Below are 17,171 nucleotides of genomic sequence, written 5' to 3' on the forward strand. Positions count from 1 at the left end.
ATCTCATGAGCTTAAAAGATGAGTTGGAGAAATCTAAGTGTGCTCTCGAGCAGCAGGTAGAAGGTGAGAAACCTGAAGAGGAGAGTTCTCTGGAAGACGTCAAGAAGCCAGAGCCTGTTAAAAATGGGACTGGAGAGGGTGGCACTGTGGTGCTGGCTGTGGCAGAGAAGATGGAAGATGCTTCTGCTAAACCAGTTGATGGGGCTGATGTGGATGCCGAAGACCACAGACCCGTGGTAGCGTGTAGCCTAGGCCTGGAAGATGTCCCCTCTGCATACAAGGCCTTCCAAATAGCCAGCAGGCTGCTGGGGAAGAAGTACAAGGAGGTGAACGATCAGTTTTTGAATCCGGGCTATTACAATGGCCTGTATCTCCTGACTCCTCCACAAAATGAGAACAGGGTCCTGGGTGAGCCTCTGGAGAAAATAAAAGAAGACGAGGAGTCTGCTGAAGACCCTGGTGCCTCCTGCCTCAATGAGAAAGAGGGGGAGGGGTTAACAGGGCAAGTGTATGGTGCCATGTCCTGAGAAGGATGAGAAGGCGGTCAAAGAGACTGGAGACTTCAAGAAGACAAAGACTGAAAAAGTTAAGGCCGATATGTTGGTTGACATGAAGTCCCCAGGTTCTACTGAGACCAAAGTTAAGCCAAAGGGAGCCGCGGCCGAAGTGGAAAAAGCCGCTAAAGAAGCAGAGGTCTCTAAAACTGCCATAGTAGCTGGGGTAACTACTGTTGGAAAGAAGGAAGAAGTGACCCAGATGCACTTAAAAGAAGCGAGTAGGGGCAAGCATGCTCTGCTGAGGAGCCCTGCAAAGCAAAGGAGAAAGTCTCGGGATATGACCATGACTGGAACAGTTCAGGCAAGAGCTGCAGCAGTCCCAGAAAGGACGTGAGGCCCATGTACAGGAGCCAGAGGATCTAAAAAGAGAGAGAGATCAAAATATACGACAGCGCATCATCACTCGGGAAAGAGTAAGAAAAGAGTATCTGGCCATGAGATGGGCACATGAGGCCTTTAGGCACTTTCGGTTAGGCAAGATGTTGGTTTTGGTGATAAACCAAGCTCTGATGGCGTGGGTCTGGCAGAACAAAGGGAAGATACGTGTCACCGAGGTTCCTGGCCTCGGTGAAATAAGAACCGGTAATTTTCTGTGTCAGCGGCAGCTAGTGCTCGCTGACACTGGGTTACTTAGTGTGGCTGTAAAGCCAATCTGGGCCGGTTCTTATTAGGAGCAGCCAAAGAGCAGGGTGGGTGGCTGTTCCCCACGTCCAGGCCAGGTCGATACCCTCTCACCAGCCTCCCGTGGTTATGCAGGTGTTCACCCTCACGGGCTTGAACAAAGGGGGGGGGGATATGTGAGACAGTGACAGGTCTCACTCAGGTTAGAGGCAAGGAAGGGGTGGATAGTTCGGTCCACACCCCTGTTCCACCACAGGTGAGAGAAGCTGGAGGTAATCAGCCTGGCACAAAGCACCTCCCAGAGTGTCAGAAAGGGGGGAGTGTGGTACCTGTGGACAGAGGCCTGGAGGCTCTGTCTGCGTGGTCTCAGCTGGGCAAGGCTGAGGGACCACAAAGCTGGGCGATAGCCTGGAGTTGGGGGACGCAGCGACGCCTGGGAGGGTCGCAGGGCCATAGTCAGGCAGACTACTGAGCCCCAATCCCCCACAAGAAATACTGAACTGGAGACAGTGGGCGTACTGTGCTCTGTACAGCCAGGAGGCTGTGGGACATTGGCTGACAAAGCCGCACGAGTTCACAGGGTGTGAACTGGGACCTAGGTGAGTCAGGAAACTTTATGTTTAGTTAGAGCCTGGACGGGCGAGTGTTTATTATTTTGTCATTTTATTGTTGCTGGTGTTGAACAATAAATACACTGTTTGGACCTGAAACCTGGTGTCCTAAAGGCGTATCTGTGAGAATGTCCCCCAAATAAGAGGCGATCCCTTACAATATCTTCCCGCGTGAAATTGATGTAATGATCCACTGAGTTGATATAGTCGGTGAAAGCCTGTAACTCTTGTTTATGAATTTTAACCCAAGTGTCATCCACATATCTGAACCAATGACTCGGTGTAATTCCCTTGAAAGTGGTCAGGGCTTTCCTTTCTACTTCCTACATATACAGGTTCGCTACAATAGGCGAGACTGGCGATCCCATAGCACAGCCATGTTTTTGCTTGTAGAACTTGCCCTTATACAGGTCCTTCTCCAAAAATTAGCATATTGTGATAAAGTTCATTATTTTCTGTAATGTACTGATAAACATTAGACTTTCATATATTTTAGATTCATTACACACCAACTGAAGTAGTTCAAGCCTTTTATTGTTTTAATATTGATGATATTGGCATTCAGCTCATGAAAACCCAAATTTCCTATCTAAAAAAATTAGCATATTTAATCCGACCAATAAAAGAAAGGTGTTTTTAATACAAAAAAAGTCAACCTTCAAATAATTATGTTCAGTTATGCACTCAATACTTGGTCGGGAATCCTTTTGCAGAAATGACCGTTTCAATGCGGCGTGGCATGGAGGCAATCAGCCTGTGGCACTGCTGAGGTGTTATGGAGGCCCAGGATGCTTCGATAGCGGCCTTAAGCTCATCCAGAGTGTTGGGTCTTGCGTCTCTCAACTTTCTCTTCCCAATATCCCACAGATTCTCTATGGGGTTCAGGTCAGGAGAGTTGGCAGGCCAATTAAGCACAGTAATACCATGGTCAGTAAACCATTTACCAGTGGTTTTGGCACTGTGAGCAGGTGCCAGGTCGTGCTGAAAAATGAAATCTTCATCTCCATAAAGCTTTTCAGCAGATGGAAGCATGAAGTGCTCCAAAATCTCCTGATAGCTAGCTGCATTGACCCTGCCCTTGATAAAACACAGTGGACCAACACCAGCAGCTGACATGGCACCCCAGACCATCACTGACTGTGGGTACTTGACACTGGACTTCAGGCATTTTGGCATTTCCCTCTCCCCAGTCTTCCTCCAGACTTTGGCACCTTGATTTCCGAATGACATGCAACAGTCCAGTGCTGCTTCTCTGTAGCCCAGGTCAGGCGCTTCTGCCGCTGTTTCTGGTTCAAAAGTGGCTTGACCTGGGGAATGCGGCACCTGTAGCCCATTTCCTGCACACGCCTGTACACGGTGGCTCTGGATGTTTCTACTCCAGACTCAGTCCACTGCTTCCGCAGGTCCCCCAAGGTCTGGAATCGGTCCTTCTCCACAATCTTCCTCAGGGTCCGGTCACCTCTTCTCGTTGTGCAGCGTTTTCTGCCACACTTTTTCCTTCCCACAGACTTCCCACTGAGGTGCCTTGATACAGCACTCTGGGAACAGCCTATTCGTTCAGAAATTTCTTTCTGTGTCTTACCCTCTTGCTTGAGGGTGTCAACGATGGCCTTCTGGACAGCAGTCAGGTCGGCAGTCTTACCCATGATTGCGGTTTTGAGTAATGAACCAGGCTGGGAGTTTTTAAAAGCCTCAGGAATCTTTTGCAGGTGTTTAGAGTTAATTAGTTGATTCAGATGATTAGGTTAATAGCTCGTTTAGCGAACCTTTTCATGATATGCTAATTTTTTGAGATAGGAATTTTGGGTTTTCATGAGCTGTATGCCAAAATCATCAATATTAAAACAATAAAAGGCTTGAACTACTTCAGTTGGTGTGTAATGAATCTAAAATATATGAAAGTCTAATGTTTATCAGTACATTACAGAAAATAATGAACTTTATCACAATATGCTAATTTTTTTAGAAGGACCTGTACTTGAAGTAGGCGGTACTCAAAGGTCCAGTAAGGCACACACTTGGTCTGGGCTAAGTTCTGTTCTGCATCCTAAAGTGTTGTCTAATAGCAACTATTTCCTGACTGTTTCAATTGCCTCTGTAGTGGGTATGCAGGTGAAGAGGGATGTAACATCATAGGAGACCATTGTTTCTTCTGTTCCCAATACCAAGTTCTGGATTTTGGTGGTGAAATCTTGAGAGTTCTGTATGTGAAGTTGTGTGTTTCCAACCAAGGGCGCTAGGATTCTGGCTAAGTATTTGGCCACATTGTAGGTCACAGAGTTGATGCTGCTGACAATTGACCTGAGAGGGGTCCCGTCCTTATGTATCTTAGGAAGTCCATAAATACATGGAGGGGCTTCCCCAGGGTAGAGGCAATGATACATGGCCCGATCAATGATTTTGTCCTTTTCTAGTTGTTGTAGTAGTTCTATAACCTTCTTCTTGTAGCCACTGGTTGGGTCTCGTCTTAGGGCCTCATATGTGTTGTTATCATCCAGGAGTGTGGTCACCTTGGCATCGTAGTCAGACATATTAAGTACAACTGTGCATCTTCCTTTATCCGCAGGCAGGATGGTGATGTTTGTGTCTTTCTTCAGGGATGTATCCGACTTCCTTTCTTCTCTAGTCAAGTTTGAAGGAGGTGGTTTGGCACTGGCCAGAGCTGCAGACACTTTAAGGCGAAGTTGTTCAGCCTCACCCTGGGGTACTTTGTTGCTGTGGATTGAGGCTTCAGTGGCTGAAATATTATCAACTATTGGTATGGTTCTTGGCGTGATTGCGAAATTCTACCCTTTCGCAAGCACATCCATCTCAGGCTGGGTGAGAACCCGGTCTGAAAGATTCTGCACCCATTTCTCTTTGTTTTGCACTGTGCTTGTTTCCTCCTTTCACCTCCATGTCAGTTCCTAACTGGTATGGCTGTTTTCAGTTCGGGATAACAAAATGCAGAACTTGTTCTTCTGCTTCTACTTGCTCTTAGTGTGCTGAGCTAGCTGTGCATGTACTGTGAAATATTTAATTTGTGTTATTTCTACCAATAAAATGTTATTATATCATATGTGTGTTTTTGTTCTGTTAGTGATTTCTTGTATAGTACCACACATATTTAATAATTTGCAACTTATCAGAAAAAAATACACACCATCATTTAAGGCGGATTTCAAGGAGTTAACTAAAATCTACAAGGAACAGATTGTTTCTTGGTAGGAAGTCCAAGGCCTTGAACACTACTTTGAACATAATATAGTCCCCAGGGGACTGCAGCAAGGTGTAAAAATGCATCACTGATGACTAAATGGGAGCAGGAGGCGACAAATAGTTCCCTCCGGTTTATGCACATCTTACTAGAGCAAGTATCACATTGAACGTATCACATTGGATGAGTTAAATACCACACTTAAGGAACAGATCAATATTACTCAGTCCTTTACTCAGGAATCTGAATTTAGTGTGAAAGAGAAACAGCTAAAGGCCACATTGAAACACTTCCAGTACCATCTTAAAGAAAGAAAGCATAAACAGTTTATATGTGACCTCGCTGATTTTAAGGAAAACAAAGTTTATACCCTAATCAGTAAAAGGGGTAGAACTCTTGGTCAGGATACAGATTTGTCCTCCACAGAGACTCAACATTTGGATTCAGACAAGGAACAAACTACTGGTATCAATAGAATTCCAGCAAGAGGAATTCACAGGGTAGAGGTAATCAAAGTTTTTAAAACCAGAATCCATCATGTCCTCTACGGAACCACCCACAGCAACATCCAGGTGCAAGTCTGGGCCAAAAATAATTAATCTCTCCACTCAACCCCTAACCGCCCCTGAGACGAGTATACTAGAAAAAGGACTTTCATTTGTTCCTACAGCTAAATTCAGCCTTTTTAGAACCATTGTAGATATTAATTTATTTGCAACATAGAGAGAAATCAAAGTCTTGAATTAGGGGTTTCCATGGAGATGCTTATGGATGTTAAACTTCTGCACAGTCTATCCTCACACAATGCACCCCCTAGAAGGAGAAGGTCCCTTTTTTCTCTTAAAAACAAAAGCACTAAAACTCCACCCCCTGGTGATACTAAATTGTATTGATGTGGTCCTAAATTTAGTGAGCAGTGATCTAGAATCCACAGCCTTACACTATACACCATCTAATTACACCACAGATGAATTGAAAGCTTTGCATGATCTAGAACAAGATAAAAATATAACCATAAAACCCTCTGATAAGGGTGGTAATATGGTTATTCTTGATTCCTCCATGTATAGATCTATGTGTGAGTCTTTACTGGCACCTAAGGATTGTTACAAGGTGCTAGAGTGTGATCCAACCAATCAGTATCAACAGGAGCTTAAGATCATCCTTGACAAAGCAAAAATTATTAAATTGATCAATCAGGATAAATATGTTTTTTTTTTTTTACCCCAGCACCTCCAGATGGCCACATTCTATTGCCTCCCAAAAATACACAAGGGGCACGTCCCCTTAAAAGGGCGACCCATTGTTTCGGGAGTTGACAGTTTATGTCAGAATGTGGGCATTTATATTGACAACATACTATCACCTTTCGTAACAGCTCTTCCGTCATATGTGTGTGACACTGGGGATCTTTTAAAAAAACTGGAAGGTATCTACTTTGATGATGGTTGCATATTGGGTAGTATAGATGTAGAGGCATTGTACTCATCTATCCCTCATGAACTTGGCTTGGGTGCAGTTGCACATTTCTTCTCTACATGTGGATGTAAATTTACACTGCATAACCAGTTTGTCCTCCAATTCCTTGAATTCTCCCTTACGAGAATTTTTTTCCTTTTTAGGCCTTGTTCACACATCAGTTATTTGATCAGTTATTTCCATCAGTGATTGGGAGCCAAAACCAGGAGTGGAGGCTACTCAGAGATCAGGTATAATGAAAAGATCTGCACCTGTTCTGTGTTTTTGACTTGCACCTGGTTTTGGCTCACAATAACTGATGGAAATAACTGATCAAATAACTGAGGTGAGAACAAGGCCTTAATGGCAGGTTCTTCAACCAGCTCAGGGGCACCGCGATGGGAAGCCCTTGTGGTCCTCGCATGCAAATCTGTACTGGTGGGAGAGTACCTGTATTTTTAGGCATGAGACAACAGTGGAGACCCAGAATATCCAGATGTGGGCACAATTTATTGATTATGTTTTGTCCAGGGAGCCTGGAGACATTCACCACATGGGCAAACGGGTTGAATATCAACAGGCCTAAGGTCCACCTCTCAGTATAATATGAAAAAATGACCCTTCCTTGACATCTGCATCATTAAAAAACCAAATTGTACTTTAGACACTTCCATCTTTAGAAAGCCCACCTCCTTGCGGTGGGAGAGTAGTCATTCTTTTCTCTTAAAGAGGGGTATTCCTCGTGGTCAGTACTTGCGCATCAGAAGAAATTGTTCTCAACACTGACTTTCTAGAAAAGGTTTGTACATCCCTCCTTACACCCAAGAATGCAAATATGTCTACAAGTGGCATGGCTAATAGAAGAGAGATCCGCCTAATAAGCACATTTGACGAGGCCCCTTCCAGTGTGTGAGATATCTCGAAACATTGGCATGTTCTTCGCATGGATTCAGACATTTGTAAAGTAATAAAGGAGTACCCTAGTATCACATATAGAAGTGTCACAGCTGTAAGTGAGCAACACACAGTAAATAGCAACTGACCGGACCCAAACTAGGGAGGATAAAGGGTGACCCCTGTCAGACCCTAAAAGCTCTCCCTAAGCTGCTATGCACATGTCCAGATCCATATGGTGGATCGAGACATGCCCGCGTACCTAAGGCTGATGACCACTGAAACCCCTACAATAGTGGAAGGGGCACGGCCACCGGTGCCCTGCTCAGTATATGGACGGAACCGGGGTCGCCTCGGATCCAGTCAGCAAAGAAACAGAAACACACAATGTTTGAACACTTAACTGAAGGAGCTGCGGCTGCAGTGAAAACAACTGAAGGAGCTGCGGCTGCAGTGAAAACAGATCCAAAGTCAGCAGACAATATCCAAAGTACTTGCTTCAGCAGAACACAGATCCAGTGAAAAGATATCACACAGGTGAAGATACTCAAGCGAGAGATACAGCTCAAATGAAAAGTATAATCCGCACCTCTACAAAGGAGGAGGGGTGATTTAAAGGCAGTGAAATCAAACACAGGAGAGACAGCTGGGAGGGAGGAAACAGAAAGTAAAGACCTCATCACAGGGGCGGAGAAACAGGGCAGAGGGAACTCCTCCAAGCTCTAGTAGTGACATCATCACAGGGGTGGAGAAACAGAGCTGTGAGAACGTCTCAAAGCTCTAGTAGTGACAAGAAGAGGGAGGAGTGTACGTGACAGAATAGTTAAGAGCCACTAAGTAGCCTCAACAGCACCTAGAACTTGTGCAGTATGCCAGACCGACAGGGGAATTATATGTGAGGTCACGGTGTGAGCATTAGGAGCACCGAGGTAAATACAGTTCTGGTTACTCACGGTTAGGTCGTCCCTGGGCAGGTCTGCACAAGTAATGAGGAGAACGGCACAGGAATTCTCTGGGGCACACTCTGGTGTAAGGGACACAGGCCAAGAGTTGGTTCGAGTTGCCCTTGATGGTCTGTATTAATGTGCCTATGGCAATTTCCCTTGTAGTCATGACGCCAGTACCTTTTATGGTGGTACAACCATTTACTGTAGTGTTAACTGAGGAATTGGAGACTGAGACAAGGATGGTGCAATCCAGCTTGTAACTTTTACTGAACATTGCTCCTAGTAACGGTTACATCCAAGTATAAAACAGTCTCTAGTACATCCAGATATGAAATACAGTCTTTCATGCATACAGGGGTTAGATATTGTAAGTCCTCAGATAAAACAGGCTCTTTGTCTCTTATATATATGTATGAAAGCTACTGCTTCAGACTAGGCTTTTGAAGCATAAAATGTCTTAGGCTGGTATTAACTCTTGCCTTATTCTAACCTGAATTAAAGGTGGTTTTCAGAATCCTTGAACCTCTATTTCCACTGCTTTTCTGACAGTTGGCCTAACTGTCCTCAGGGTTTAAACTGGAGGTGTGGATGCCAGAAGCTGTGCCCTACACCTAATTGCAAAGGTGCCTGGAAAGCCTTTGAGTATGGCCGTTTGCTATCCTTTGACTTGAACAAAATATACTAATCCCCTTGAATACTTGCTGTTTGCAGCTTGTTACTGGTCACCCCGGAGGGGCGAGCTATAGAAGTAGATTTCTCACCTCTAGGCTGAATCTTGTAGGCTTTAACCCTGGACTGTGGAGCCAACAGGGAGAGAGAAGAGAGGCAGGAGGCCTCCCTCCAACAGACAGCTACATCATGGCTGCTCACTGACTAAACTTCAGGGAAAGACTGCCTAACTAGGCCCCAGCTAAGCTATATATACACACTGTAACACTACCCCATCTAGTGGAAAAACTAGTGTAGTGCATATTAACTAGGCCTGTATAAAGGATCTTCATCTCATGTCATATTTTTCCATGTCACTATGTGATTATATGAGTAATCATATAATCACATAGTGACATGGGAAAATATGACATGAGATGAAGTACAGCATACAGGCATAATATATGACAATAAAACACAATAAAACTAGTTTGCGGTGGTCACAATCACGTAGTGAGACACTGCACTTGGCTCAATAAACCGATTGTAGGCTGCTTCAAATGTAGAGGTTGCATCGCCTGAAATACATGAGGTGTGGCAAAAAGTTCAAAAGTAATGTCACTAAAAGAGTGTATTAAATTAGAGATTTGATTGATTGTAAATCCAAGGGGGTCATCTATAAGATAACATGAGTTTGTGGAAAGAAATACATTGGTAAAACAACAAGAGAGTTGAGAAAGTGGATTGGAGAACATATTGGAGATGTAATGAATGTCAGAAATGAACATGAGGGGAGGACGGATTGCTTTAGCTTTATGGGTATCGAACTTATTAAACAGACAAGGAGAAGAGGCAACTGGGATAAGAGAATCCAACAATGTGAAGCAAAATAGATTTTCTACTTGAAAACTGTGCACCCTAGTGGCCTCAATGAACAACAAAATTATAGCTGTTTTATATAGCCATTTTTGTCCACTTATATTAACTACCACCCGTCCGCCCATAAACTAAAAACGTCCGGTAGGTGGTTCTATATCTCTGAATGGACGTTCCTGTGCTGTACAACCTCTCTGGGGGGTGTATTTCCCCTGTGTATTTCCCCTGTGTATTTCCCCTATGTCAGCCCCAGTTACAGAAGTGAAAAAAAAAGTGAAGTTAAATGTCCCCCAGAGGTCTTGCATGACCTTATGGGGGACGAAAAGTGTAAAAAAAAAAAGGTTTCACATATAAAAAAATTCCCCAAGTAAGGAATTAATTATTATTTTTTTAAATAGAAATAAATAAATAAAATGAACATATTTGGTATTGCCGCGTCTGTGACGGTCGGCTCTATAAATATTGCAAGAAAATTTTGACTAGAACCTTCAGAATCACAGGTGCATATCCATGAAGCAAACAATAGTGCAAAGAAATGGGGGTCATTCAAGATAAAAGTGGTATAATACCGACTATAAAAGAGTAATAGAAGTTCTTAGCGCACATACGTGTCGCTGAATATTGTAGGCTTAAGTAAGTCCAAAGTGAGGCAGTATATTTAGTGATAGGGACCCATCTGCGGAAGCCACCTTGATGCCTGGTAGATGTGCCCGAAACTTATGTGTGCTAAGAGCTTCCATTACTCATTTATAGTCGGTATTGTAGCACTTTTATCTAGAATGACCCCCATTTCTTCGCTCTGTTGTTTGTGTATATATAACGGTGTGCAGCCATTTAGCTTTTTGCAATTATGGCTCTATAAATATATCACATGATCAATCCAGTCCGATAAACACCATAAAAAAGTGTCAAAAAAGCTATTTTTGTCACCTTACATCACAAAAAGTGCAACACCAAGTGATCAAAAAGGCGTGTGTCCCACAAAATGGTACCAATAACACCGTCACTTCATTCTGCAAAAAATGAGCCTCTACATAAGAAAATCACACAAAAAATGTAAAAACTACAGCTCTCAGAACATGGAGACACTAAGGCCCCTTTCACACGGGTGAGTTTTCCACGCGGTTCCAATGCGTGAGGTCAACGCATTGCACCTGCACTGAATCTGGACCAATTCATTTCTATGGGGCTGTGCACGAGCGGCAATTTTCACGCATCACTTGTGCGTTGCGTGAAAATCGCAGCAAGCTCAATTTTGTGTGTTTTTCACACAACGCAGGCCCCATAGAAGTGAATGGGGCTGCGTGAAAATGCAAGCAAGTGTGGACGCAGTGCAATTTTCACGCACGGTTGCTTGGAGATGATCGGGATGGGGACCCGATCATTATTATTTTCCCTTATAACATTGTTATAAGGGAAAATAGCATTCTTAAAACAGAGTGCAAAGTACAATGGGGCTGGAGGGGTTAAAAAAAAAATCCACTTGTTCGCGCAGCCCAGCTTCTCTTCTGCCTTCATCCGTGAGGAAAAGGACCTGTGGTGACGTCACTGCGCTCATCACACGGCCCATCACATGATCCATCACCATAGTGCTGGATCATGTGATAGACCATGTGATGAGGGCAGTGACGTCACCACAGGTCTTTTTCCTCACAGATGGCAGAAGAGAAGCCGGGCTGCGCGAAGAAGTGGATTAAGGTGAGTTAAATTATTATTATTTTTTTAACCCCTCCAGCCCTATTGTACTTTGCATTCTGTTTTAAGAATGCTATTATTTTCCCTTATAACCATGTTATAAGGGAAAATAATACAATCTACACAACACCTAACCCAAACCTGAACTTCTGTTTTCCCGCGACGCAACCACTATCACATGACCTAACCCATTGGGTGAACACCGTAAAAAATAAAATAAAACTGTGTTAAAAAAAAAGCTATTTTTGTCACCTTACATCACAAAAAGTGCAACACCAAGTGATCAAAAAGGCATATGTCCCACAAAATAGTACCAATAAAACTGTCACCTCATTCCAGAGAAAATGAGCCCCTACATAAGAAAATCGCTCAAAAAAATAAAAAACTATAGCTCTCAGAACATAGACACATTAAAACATATTTTTTTGCTTCAAAAATGCTATTATTATGTAAAACTTAAATAAATAGGAAAAATAATACATATTAGGTATCGCCACGTCCGTAACGATCTGCTCTATAAAAATGTCACTTGACCAAACCCCTCAGGTGAACGCTGTAAAAATAAATAAATAAAAACTGTGCTAAAACAACCAATTTTTTAGTCAACTTGCCCCATAAAGTGTTATACTGAATGATCAAAAAATCATATGTACCAATAAAACTATCACCTTATCCCCTAGTTTCCAAAATGTGGTCACTTCTTGGGAGTTTCTACTGTAAGGGTGCATCAGGGGGGCTTCAAATGGGACATGGCATTTACAAACCATTTGGCGCTCCTTTTCTTCTACGCCTTGCTGTGTGCCCATACAGCAGTTTATGACCACATGTGGGGTGTTTCTGTAAACCGCTGAATCTGAGTAATAAATATTGAGTTTTGTTTGGCTGTTAACCATTGATGTATTAAATCTGCCAAAAAAAGTGAAATTTAAAGATTTGATCATTTTCCTTTAATTCTTGTGGAACGCCTAAAGGGTTAAACAAAGTTTGTAAAATAAGTTTTAAGTAACTTGAGGGGTGTAGTTTCCACAATGGGGTCATTTATGGGGGTATCCACCATGTACGCCCCGCAAAGACACTTCAGACCTGAACTGGTCCTTAAAAAGTGGGTTTGGGCAATTTTCTTAAAAATGTTAAGAATTGCTTCTTAGCTTCTACACTTTCTAACGTCCTAAAAAATAGAATGACATTTCCAAAATAATCACATGGAAGGCCAGCCAAAACGTATGTGTAACAATAATTTTATTAACACACACTATATGTACAGAATGTATATAAATATAAAATGAGGATCCTCAACTTTCACATAAATCAATACGTAGACATAATGATTAAAATATCTGTGCAACAATTTAAAATTGACTAAATGGTGCAGACTTGTTATATTTCGAATGCACAAAGATGGAGGCGCACTGACTCTATTTAAAGTTCTGATTATGGTCAGTGGTGGTATCCAATCCTGATTGAAAATGTTTTCACAGCTTATATGGCTTGCTTTGCTGAAAAACCGCTCTATGTAGCTGGTATACTAGTCTAATAATGCCGCACCTGTGTGGCCGGTAAAGGTGTTTGTATGAACAGTCTTTATAGTGAGGTTTTTTCACAGCCCATATCTCTGAAACTGCTGTTAAACCGTACTTAATGTACCCACATTACTCACTGTTCTGATGTGGTACAATACCCGATCCTCCGTGCTTAGCGTAGCGTCCCACGTGTTACAGCATCGGTGGTCTGGGTTCCGGTCTGTTCTTTTTAACTGGCGAGCGGATTGTTGGGACAGGGTAAGCAGTGATTGAGACGCCGGGGTCAAACTTATTTGGGACCCGATGTAGATTTCGGCGTTGTTTAGTGTCTTTTAGTTCAAGGCACTTTGCCACTTCACCGCTTGTGTTCTTTTCTGTCCAATGTGTGGATAAGCGCTTCCGGAAGTTCTGTAGTGGTGCGCAGGTAAATCCGCTGCGGCTTTTTTCATTTTTAGTTGAGACTTGTTACCAGACGCGTTTCGGAGTTGGCAGTGACTCCTTCCTCAGTGGTCAAGTCTCGTATGTTATGTGAAGGTTTATATAGGGCTAAGTCTCTCCTCTCATTGTGCATTGTTTAGACGTCATGGGGAGGTTTAGAAAACCCGGGTATGGATTCCCGAGTTCTTTGGTTTTTTATCATGACGATACCGATGTGTATATATATGTGTGGATTCAACAGTATACATAATAATCTAATACTATGTATTTTTATTTGTATCTAATTATTCTGAAAGATTGGGGATATCTTTTTTTGGGGGAGCACCCTCGCGTTGTGATTGATAGAGTGAGCCAATCCATCTATTTCAATTTCCAAAATAATGTCAACATAAAGTAGTCATATGGGGAATGTTAAGTAATAAATATTTAATAAGGTATCACTTTCTGTTTTAAAAGCAGAGAAATGGAAATTTTATAAATTGTGAATTTTTCAAAATTTTTGGTAAATTTGGGATTTTTTCATAAATAAAGGTGAAATATATTGACTCAAATTTATGACTAGCATGAAGTACAATGTGTCACGATAAAACAATCTCTGAATTGCTTGGATAAATCAAAGCGCTCCAAAGTTATTACCACATAAAGTGAGATATAACAGATTTGCAAAATTAGGCCTGGGGGCAAATGGCCCAGATGTGCAGTGGTTAATCTGAGTGGTCATTTTTGGACTGATCCCATATACAATTTGGAGGTTACTTGATAGTATTGAGCCCTATCTTGAACTATTTAGTATTATTGGTGATTGTCTTAGCTGCACCCCTTTTTTTTGGCGATATTTATTATGTTTTGTTTTGATGTTCATACCTTGATCTTTATATACTATTTTTGACTCTCATTGTTCAGTGCTGGGTCCTGTCTTAAATCTGTTTATGAGCTACATAGCTCTCTATGTCAAATAGCTATCTTGTATTCACGATAGCCTGTGAGCACCGTTACCCAGTGTCGCTTGGTCGCCTAGCGACGAGTCACGCCGGGACGCCTCTCTATGCTGCCTGTTAGCTCAGCGGCCCGTGCCAGCGTCACTGCCCCATCCACAGGCACGGTCGCCGGGCTCCCTCTTTTCCCTCCTGCCGCCCAGCTGACAAACACGGGCAGCAACTAACTTAACCCTGCTACATTGGATCCATGCCAGTGTTTCCTTGCTGCTGGAGACTCTCAAAAGATACGGGGACAAAGCCCCAATGAATATGGCTCAGTTCTCTAAATAAGCAAGCCCCCCCTCCCCCCACACACAGAATTTTGCTGTACTTGCTATACAGCAGCACATAGCTGTCACATCCAGGCCCTCTTAGGTGATGTCTTCTCCGATGTAGATCTTCTCTGTCATCATCTTCTCCATTCTGTCCGGACAACTTCTTTCAGCCGCACCTCATCTCTGCAGTGTATGACACACAGACATCTTAGCTTTCTCACTTTTCTATCATCATCACACAACCTGGAGTCCCCACAGTGTTATCCTGCTGCTCGCTGTGCTTTGTCGGGCATATTTATATCTGCACATTAAGGTCTGACAATATTAGAACCAAAATGGAGATTCACATTACCTTTAAGAGGCCAAACTCTCTGTTGGAATAAGCCAGAGAAGATCATGATGGTCACTTGCATACAATGTATATTGTTTTAAAAGTTATTACCAACAGATGTGGTATCTTAAGAGGATGTAATGGGTCTCACATAAACTGTCTCAACTACCAGGGTCAAGAGAGGTTATTGCTTAAAAACACTGGTTTCTCTAAACATATCAGTCTGAGGAACAATGGGTGTTTCATGGCTAAACCATGATCTGATAAGAGACGTCCATAAAACACATCTGGTGTGGAATGAGTATCTTTTCGTATATATATATATATATATATATATATATATATATATATATATATTTATATTCCTGTGTGCATTTATTTAGCGTTTGAACTTGTGGCGAAAGCCACTTCGCCACGGTGTTTTGGAGCGGGCTGTTTGCCCGCCTCCTGCCCCAGGATTATGGCCCACACTAACTTTGAAAGAGAAGATAGACCGGCCGCACAGCTTAAATCTGTGGAACTGTTTTGGGCAGAAAAGCCATGCTTGCGGCCGGCCAAATGTGACTTCCATGGAATTCGGGAACTCCTGCTCGGATCTGGGTGATTTTTGGATATGTTGTTCACCCAGATCAGAGCTATCCATGAATGTATAAAATATGGGGATATGTGGGGTTTTGGGGCATTTTCTGTGTTTGGGGGAAAAATGTGTGTTTTCTGCATGTGAGTGCATTACGTTTGGTAATTGTATTTTGTGGATTGCGTCTCTGTGTTAGTTAATTGCGTCACAGACAATGCTCATTGTATTTTGTTGAGTGTGTTACAGACAGAGGGAAGGGGATTTTGTGTACAACTGCTGGGAAGGTTCAATACTGTAAATGCATGTGATTGGCTAAAATATAAACTGTCACAGCCTTTTACAAGGGCCCCAGGGGGAGTGTCCCTTGCTAGGAGACCTGCATAAAAGGCTGGAAAATAACCCATTAAAGAACACTGCTAGACCCTCAACACGGAGCCTTGTCTCGTTATTGGGGGGATTCCCTGTATGCTGTTGGAGACTGATTGCCAGGAGTGTAAGCCGACTGAATGCTTTTCCTGTTCGCCTGCTGACAGCTACTCGCGAGGTTCCAGTTTGGAGTGCTATTTTGTATCTGGTTCGGGAGGTTGGTGTTCTGCAGTAGCTGTGCCTGTCTCTCGGAAAGGGGCATATCGCCTAAACGGATTTTAACCCCTTGTCTGCTGAAACGGTGCCGTTACATTGGTGGCAAGCAACGGGATCATTCTCACGGCCCAGAAGGACAGCTACAAGGCAACACCAGTTCCTGATTACAAACTGAGGGAAACGCTAGTACCCGTACAGCGCCCCTATCTACAAAGGAACCTAAATCAGCAGAGCAAGCATGGAGCCCTGCTACACTCAGGAGGAGTTTGATAGAGAGGTTAATTGGGTGCTGTCTCTCTTGGGACCCAACCCTGCGGAGGGCCTCGTGCAGATCGTGAAGTGGAGGATCAGAGAGTACCTGCAGGCCATGGCAGCAGTGGACAGGGGGGAGATACCCCAGCAGCCGAGCAAGTTCCCGGGAACTGAAGAGGGCGTCCTTGCTCCCCAGCGGCAGTGTGAGTTACAGGGAGATGAAGGTGCCGTCCTACCTCCCCAACAGCCGAGTATTGTATTGGGAGCAGAGACAACCGGTCTCTCTCTCCAGCGGCAGTGTGTACCCTTAGGAGAGAAGACAGTTGGTCCCTCTCCACAGCAGCCAAGTGATCCACAGGGAGCTGAAGGTATCGTCCTTCCTCCCCAGCGGCAGTGTGTCCTGCAGGGAGAAGAGATAGTTGGTCTCTCTCCCCAGCAGCCAAGTGAGTCCCAGGGAGCTGAAGGTGCCGTCCTTCCTCCCCAGCGGCAGTGTGTCCTGCAGGGAGCAGAGATAGTTGGTCTCTCTCCCCAGCAGCCAAGTGAGTCCCAGGGAGCTGAAGGTGCCGTCCTGACTCCCCAGCGCCAGTGTGTCCTGCAGGGAGCAGAGATAGTTGGTCTCTCTCCCCAGCAGCCAAGTGATCCACAGGGAGCTGAAGGTGCCGTCCTGACTCCCCAGCGGCAGTGTGTCCTGCAGGGAGCAGAGATAGTTGGTCTCT

General features: G+C 43.7%; 1 pseudogene; it reads right to left on the minus strand.

The window, feature by feature from the left end:
* The window catches only part of LOC122921288, a 58,729-nt pseudogene that overhangs the window by 4,135 nt on the left and 37,423 nt on the right, over positions 1–17,171 (minus strand).

The sequence above is a fragment of the Bufo gargarizans genome, chromosome 11 (assembly GCF_014858855.1).
Source record: "Bufo gargarizans isolate SCDJY-AF-19 chromosome 11, ASM1485885v1, whole genome shotgun sequence".
NCBI lineage: Eukaryota > Metazoa > Chordata > Amphibia > Anura > Bufonidae > Bufo > Bufo gargarizans.